Raw genomic sequence first — 8,724 nt, 5'->3', positions numbered from 1 at the left:
AAGAGTGTGATATTGAAGATTCAAATCTTAAATTCCTGTTAGCTCTTCCTGAAAGATGGGATTTGAAGGCTACAATAATAAGAGACAACTATAATCTTGATGAAACAACTCTTGATGAAATTTATGGAATGCTCAAGACTCATGAACTTGAGATGGAACAAAGAAGCAAGAGGAATGGAAGAAAGTCAAGGACAATTGTTTTTGTGGCTAAGGAGGAAAGTCCCAAAGTTGCTGCCTCAAAGAAAGGCTAGGAAAAGGCTCTCATCACAAAGTCTGATACTGAGTTTTCAAGTTCTGATAGTGATGATGACTCAGAAATGGAAAGTATACCTGAGATGGAACCTGACGAGGAGATGATGAAGCTGTGTGCTCTTATGGTGAAAGGAATCACAAAGATTGCATACAAGAAATTCAGGAGAGGAAAGAAGTTTTCCAGGAAAGGTGCAAGTTCTGATAAGAAAGGTTTCAGAAAATCTGAAGGCAAAGGAGGAAAGTCTGACAGAGGAGATTACTCAAATGTTAAATGCTACAACTGTGGTGAGAAAGGCCACATATCTCCTGATTGCAGAAAAGGGAAAAGTGACAAAGGCAAGGCTCTTTTCACAAAGAAGAAAAGCTGGTCGGATGCTTCAGATTCTGAGGATGAGAAAAACTATGCCTTGATGGCAAATGGTGATAGCAGTTCTGATACTGCTGACTTAAAGGTACCTCAAACTACCTATGCCTTTCATACTGATGATATTACTGAGTTGAGAAGATATCTTAAGATCATGTTCATTAGTTATAAAGATTAAACTTTAACATGTGAAAGATTAACTTCTGAAAATCTTGCTTATAAAAAGAGGAATGATTATTTAGAAAAAGAGTTAGTCATGTTCCATCAAACTCAGAAAGATAGAGATGATGCCTTTTATGTTAGGGATGAAGTGCTAAAAATGAATGAATCTCTAAAAACTGAGTTAGAAAAGGAAAAAGAGATTATCAGGACTTGGACTAACTCTGGTAAAGCAACTCAGGATATTCTTAGTAGTGGACTCTGGAAAGAGGGCTTAGGTTATAGAGATGATAAGAACAGTAAGGGAACTGTAGAAACTGAGCCTATAGTTTTTAAACAAAAACCAAAGGTAAATCATGTTAAGTTTGTAACTGCAAAGTCTGATATTGAGAAATCAGAAGTTAAGGAGAAAGTAACTTCTGACAAACCTAAACAGGATAAGCCAACTGAAGTTAATATAGGCTTAATGACTAGGAAGCATCTTAAGCATAAGCGGAAAGATGTTAAGAATGTAAACAAGGTAAAGCCACCTAGGAAAAATAGGAATGGAAAGGAAGGTGTGAACAAAAGTAACAATTATAAGCCTGTTCCTAATGCTCCTAGAAAAACATGTCATAACTGTGGAAATTCTAACCATCTGGCTTCTTTTTGCAGGAAGAATAAGAATATAAACTCCTTACCTTCAAAATCAGGAGTTAAGAGTCAATCTGTTAGATATAAGCCATATGATCCTTATTTTCATTGTGGTAGTTTATGGCATTCCATTTATACTTGTAAGGAATATCATAGTTTGTACTATGATTATTATCAAATAAAACCTTCTTTAAAGAAAGTTAGCATTATACCTTCTAGTGTAAGTTCTTATGCAAAGTCTGATATTGCAAATTCTGATAAGAAAACTATAAACATAAACTCTGATGCTAAATCCGCTGCAAATGTTAACAAGCTTAATAAGGCCAAAGGATCCAAGCAAGTCTGGGTCCTTAAAACTAATCATTAGTGGTCTTTGTGATTGTAGGGCAACAGGAAGAACATCCTAGTTCTGGACAGTGGATGTTCAGGACATATGACTGGAAATAAAGCCCTGCTATCAGACTTTGTGGAGAAAGTTGGCCCAGGTGTTTTTTATAGAGATGGCAACATTGGAAAAACTCTGGGATATGGCAATATCAATCTTGGGAATGTCATCATTGAAAAAGTAGCTCTGGTATCAGGACTTAAACACAATCTCCTGAGTGTGAGTCAAATCTATGACAGAGGTTATCATGTGGATTTCTTTGAAGAACACTGTGAAGTAGTAAGCAAATCTTTAGGCAAAGTTATTCTGAAAGGATACAGGCATGGTATCATTTATGAAGCCAAGCTTTCAACAAGTACTGATGGTTCTGTAATCTGTCTGTTAAGTAGAGCATCAATTGAAGAGAGCTGGGATTGGCACAAGAAACTCTCTCATTTAAATTTTAACAATATAAATGAACTAGTCAAGAAAGATCGTGTGAGAGGACTGCCAAAATCAGTATTTGCTCCTGATTGCCTTTGTGATTCATGTCAGAAGGCAAAACAAAGAAAATCTTCATTCAAGAGCAAGACTGAATCATCAATTCTTGAGCCTTATCACCTACTACATGTTGATCTATTTGGTCTAGTTAATGTCATGTCTATTGCAAAGAAGAAATAGGCTATGGTCATAGTGGATGAGTTCACCAGATACACATGGGTGTATTTCTTGCACATAAAAAGTGAAACTGCATCTATCTTGATTGATCATGTCAAGCAACTAGATAAATTGGTCAAAGATTCTGTGAAGATCATAAGAAGTGATAATGGCACTGAGTTCAAGAATTTGATCATGGAAGAGTTCTGCAAAGACCATGGAATAAAGCAGGAATTTTCTGCTCCTGGAACTCCACAGCAAAATGGAGTTGTTGAAAGAAAGAATAGAACTCTTATTGAAGCTGCATGAACTATGCTTGATGAAGCAAAGTTGCCAACCTACTTTTGGGCTGAAACTGTGCAGACTGCTTGTTTTACTCAGAATGCAACACTTATCAACAAGGATGGAAAAACACCATATGAGATGGTGAAGAAAAAGAATCCAAATCTGAAGTATTTTCATGTATTTGGATGAAAGTGTTTTGTTCTTAAGACTCATCCCGAACAGCTATCCAAATTTGATCTAAAAGCTGATGAAGGAATTTTTGTTGGATATCCACTTTCCACAAAAGCCTTCAGAGTCTACAATTTAAGAACAAGGGTTGTCATGGAATCTATCAATATCTCTTTTGATGATAAGAAGATTACTGGACTTGAAGATTTCAATGATCATGATCAGCTGAGATTCGAAAATGAAGTTTTAAATTCTGATTCTGTAAATGCTGACAGTCTAAATCCTAATACTGCAAACTCTGATGGATTAAACTCTGATGTTATTGAAACTGTGGTGACTATGCCTAATGAAAATACACCAGTGCAGGGGGAGCATACTGAAGATCCAACCACATCTCAAGAAGCATCAGAATCTACAACAGGCTCTTCAAGTTCTGATTCGTCAAGTTCTGATGGGCCAATTTCTGATAATTCTGGAAACTCATGTTCTGATATTTCTGGAAACTCAAATTCTGAAGGATCCAACTCATAGAGCATAATTTTAGGGGGAGCATCAGAAAATGTTGATGGAGACAACATGGATTATGGGGGAGCATCCAGTTCCAGAGATAACCTTCCATCTGCAAGGAAGTGGACTAAAGCACATACATGACTTAATTATTGGAAATCCTGATGTAGGTGTCAGAACTAGAATAGCTACATCAAATGAATGTCTTTATCATTCTTTTCTATCTCAGACTGAACCAAAGAAAGTGGAAGAAGCTCTTCAAGATGCTGATTGGGTGCAAGCAATGCAGGAAGAGATAAATAAATTTAAAAGAAATAAAGTCTGGACCCTAGTGCCAAGACTAAAGAACAGGTCTGTTGTTGGTACAAAGTGGGTGTTCAGAAACAAACCTGACAGTAATGGCATAATTATAAGGAATAAAGCAAGGCTGGTTGCAAAATGATACTCTCAACATGAGGGAATTGATTATGATGAAACATTTGCACCAGTTGCTAGATTGGAAGCTGCCAATTTCTTGGAGGCAGATTGGTTTCTTGGTTTAGCAAGAAACAAAAGTCAATTTCCACATCAACTGCAGAAGCAGAATACATTGTTGCAGGAAGCTGTTGTGCACATATTCTTTGGATGAAGAATCAGTCACTGGATTATGGGTTAGAATTTTCTAAAATCCCTTTTTTAATGTGATAATCCAAGTGTTATTGCTATGACAGGTAATCCAGTTCAACACTCAATGACAAAGCACATCAGCATTAGGTACCACTTCATAAGGGGACATGTGGATGAAGGTACAGTGGAATTGCATTTTGTTCCAACAGATCAACAACTAGCAGATATAATCACAAAACCACTGTGTGAAGCTACTTTTACAAGATTGGTAAATGAACTTGGAATGGTTTCAGGTTCTTTCTCTAAATCTGCTTAGTTTATGTTCTGATACATCAGACTTTATGATCAGTATTTACAGATATTACTATCTTTGTGTATTCTGTGCTTAAATTGAAATTTGCTTAAGTGCTGATTGTTGTCCGATGTGAATTTCTAAACTCTGATAGTGATATGCATGTTTCTGTGACTATTCAATCCAATGAGGATAACTGTGCTAGATGCTGACCTAGTAGTCTTTAATATATTAAAGATCCCATGTATGAAGTAATTGTTTATGTGGAAATCTTTTAACACAAGCAAATTCTGATATTGAGCTTAGTTAAGTTTACATTGTGTATCTTATTACTAAGTCAAAAAGTAGAATAGTGCTTCTTATCTGTTAAGTTCTAATGTTAGTAAATCTGATGGATGTACTAAGTGTTGATAAGCCTCACTTATCAAAAGAAAAACAAAAGAAAAGAAATAAAAATCAGGTACTCCTTTGAGATCTAGAGTAAAAATGTGGAAGGGAAGACCCAAGTGCATTGCTGGTATTAAGTAATATGCATTAGAAAAGCAAAAATATATATATATTCTTGGTGACTTTTCACACTCTATGATTACTGGAGAATTCTCTGATAACAGCATAAATTCTGATAAGCAGTCGTGACTCACTTACACTGAGAAGCCACTGTAAAATGGAATTTCAAAAGATGCATAAAATGTGCACAAAGCAGTTGAGGTGGATTCATGCATGAACTCATTCAATAGTAGGCTTCAGAACAATGACATATTTTGAGCAAAGTTCTTAGTTATGCCTTATTTCTAAGATGTACTAGAGTGAATCAAACTTTACTCTTTGTCTGATATTTAGCTTAATGCACACACTTACACTCCATATGAATGATGAAAATTACTGTGGTGATAAATGTTGTTTTAGATGAACAGTTTATGTGTCAGATTGCATAAATTATGAGGACAAATTCTGATGGAAGTTCTGATGATTAAGTTCTGATGTAACCATATCAGTATTTGTGTGAAGAATTGCAGGAATAAACATTCACTTTTCGAGTTAAGGGGCCATATTCTGATGACTTTTAAATCCTGATAATAATCAAATTCTGATGTTGACGTGGCAGTATTTATTTACTTGGTTTATTTTTGGTCATTACTTGAACGATAATATTTTTACAGAATATTGGTTAATGTGAGATAAAACAGTCATAATCATTATGGGTTAGTGGTTAGCGTGTATGTCTTGAAAAACTGCATGCGCACAGTAATTGTTATTATATCCCGTGCCCATTAACTCTGGCTTTAGATCTTTTACTGACTGTTATTATTACACATCAGTCTAGGGAGTCGAGGGGTCATTATTTTTACTTGTAATTTTAACAAGTCCTTGCGTCCCTTAGTATTCCATTTCCTATTTAAATGACTGATCATTCATCAGTAAAACCACATCTGTTCATTTCTCTCAAACAATGGCACATTTTAGTTGGTATTACTCTTATGGCACAGAAACTGTGACTATCTTTCGAAATGGAATTCCGACTTCATATTTTATCAACAACATTCCATTTGTCATCTGGATTCAACTTCCATAGAACATTAAAAATGATCTGTTGTCTTTCCAAAGAGAAGCTCATCTTCGTTTTCTTAAACAGCAGGAGCAAATCATTCGTCTTGATGTTCTCTTTGTTGAAAGTAGGAAGAAGAATTAATTGTCATCCATCTGTTTCTCTTCACCATCAGCTTTGTCAGTCTTCTTAGACTAGGACTAAGGCTGTTGATGTTAGGATTCGTAGAATAGGACTATCTTGTAATTTTTGCATGTAATTGATAAATTTCATGAAATGTAATCATCTGATATATCAATGAAATTTTCTTTAATTGCAAGATTTGTTCTTTGTTTCTTAAATTATGTGACTGTGCATGTTTAATTGCAATTTATTAATCTTTACTTTATCGACTTTTAATTTTATTTTGTGATGAATGTTTTGATTAAATTCTGTTGATTTGAGGAAACAACTGAGGAACATGTTCCAATATCAGAACCTGTTGTTGTAGAAGCTGAGAAGGTTTCTTCTCAGAAAGATACTGTAATTGGAAGTTCTAGGCCCCTCAAAAGGTTTAGAAAGTTAAATTCTGATGATAAAGCTCCTACAATGTCTCCACCGTTGAAGAAATTAAAGAAACAGGGAGCTCACAGGGACATAGTTGAGTCAGATTCAGAGGATGTAGTGGAAGCAGCTAAGGAAGGGGATCAGGAATCTCTGATCTCAACAGAACCAATTGTTATTGAATCACTTCCTTCTGCACAACCAGAAACTGCTCAAGACAAAATACCTACACCTCCTATGTCACCTATAGTTGATCCAGTACATACAGAAGAATTAGGTACAAGTGCTGAAATTGATATTCATAACTTGATTATTCCTGAGGTTTTGTACTTGGAAGCTCCACCAATTCAACTCACTCCACCAACAACATCAATTTTGGATGTTGATCAGAACCTGGCTGCAGATCAGAATTTAGAGGATGATGTTGAAGCCTCTATAGCCTCACATACTGCTATTTTATCATAGGATGCTGATACTGCAGGATCTACAAGTTCTGATGCTGCCAATGAAGAAATTACTGGTGAAGCTGCTGCTAATTTAGATGTTGATGTAGGTGGTCCATCAGGACATGCACCTCAATAAACAGTTAATAAAGCTGATCTAATCAAGAAGTTTGTTAAGGAAGCACCAGTACCTTGGAGTGAAACTCCTAGAGGATAGGAGTGGACTAAGGAATGGAACACAGTTAGTTTTGTTCCTTCTGAAAAGATTCTTGCTGAGCATCTGGCAAAAGCTGATGAAATGCTGATAAATGATGATTTCAAGGCACAGCTGAGAGTTACTACATTGAGTACTAGGCACCTTCAAGGTCTACACTCAACAACTCATTCCAAGGTGAACAAAATTCAAGAAATCTTGATCCAGCAAGATATGAATATGAAACTTGAAAAGAACAGATTTTTCAAGCCAGCCTTTGACAGAATTGCCTACATTGAGAAAACTCAGGAGAAGCAACAAACTCAAATTGATGAAATTCTGAAGAATCAAGCTTCTCACCAAATTAACTCAATGAGATCCAATCCTCAGTGGAATTGCTTGTCTCTCTTCTTTTACCTGCTGATGCCAAAAAGGGGGAGAAAGTGATTAAGTCCAAATACAAATCTATTCAGACACTGAAGGGAAAGGATAATGGAAATGATGACCAGGGAAACTCTAACAAGGGTAGAGGTCAAGGTCAAGGCAAAGGATTTTCATCAAGTAAAGCTAGAATTACAAGTCAAGGAACAAGTTTTGATACTGGGAGAAGAATACGTTCTGATACTGGTAAAAGGATAAGTTCTGGTGAACATCTGGAACTTGATGAAGAAATTTCAAAGGAGTTATTTCTTAAAGAAAATCCAGGAATGGACTTTGAGAGTCTAAAGGAAGAAGAAGCTAGACTCAAAGCAGAAGGTGTCAAGATAAAATCTAAAGCTTCTGTTGTTGAAAAGAAATTTCAAAAATCTAAGGGTATTGTGATAAAGGAAAGAACAAATTCTGAGGCAATCAAAGCCAAATCACAAGTGGAAATTGATCCAAGGTCCAAGGGAAAAGAAAAAGTTGATGAACCTGTAAAGGTTTTTATGCCAGTCATGGATGAAGAAATAACCAATGACGAAGAAGATGCTAATCTTACTCTGATTTCAAAGAAGATTTTTCAAAAAACCTCTGACATGGCTCATATTGTTCAGAGTCAAGATGTAGTAAGTTCTGATATGACAGAGAAGCAAGCAACCTCTGACATAGCTCAAGTTGGCTTGATATCAGAAGATAAGGAAAAGGAAACCTCTGACATTGCTCATGTTAAACCTTCAAAGATACTCCTACCAGGATTCACCAAAGCTAAACAGGCTCAACCTTTGAAGACTGCAACAAGTGGTTTTGAAGCAAGAGTTGTTACAGGAATGGAAGTAAGAGATAAATCTAGATTGGGTAGTTCTGATGAAAGAAGAGTACATAATACTACCAATGATCCAACTTCCTTAAGTGAACCAGGTGTTGGAGCAACTCCTGAAAGATTGAATCGACTTGAATCTGTACAAATGGTTTACCATATCTTTTTAAAAGAACATATCTTGTTATATTTTATGACAGATGGAAGGGTATACCATATTAGGCAGAATGCTATACCACTGAAGTATTTTGAGGAACTGGAATATGTTCTATTCCTACTTCAAGTGAAAGACAGATTAACAGATAGTGCTGCAGGTTATTTAAAGTCTCAAATTCAAAGACAGAAGAAGCTTTATTCTGTAAAGTCTAATAGTACATACTGTCCCAAGTACAGAGATCACAAAGGTGATATTATCGAAATGAAGCCCAACTCTGCTAAGATCATAACTACTTTTCTAGGTTATAAGGCTATGGAA

This window comes from Apium graveolens, chromosome 4 (genome assembly GCF_009905375.1).
Source record: "Apium graveolens cultivar Ventura chromosome 4, ASM990537v1, whole genome shotgun sequence".
NCBI classification, from domain to species: Eukaryota; Viridiplantae; Streptophyta; class Magnoliopsida; order Apiales; family Apiaceae; genus Apium; species Apium graveolens.
This window is presented reverse-complemented; position numbering follows the sequence as displayed.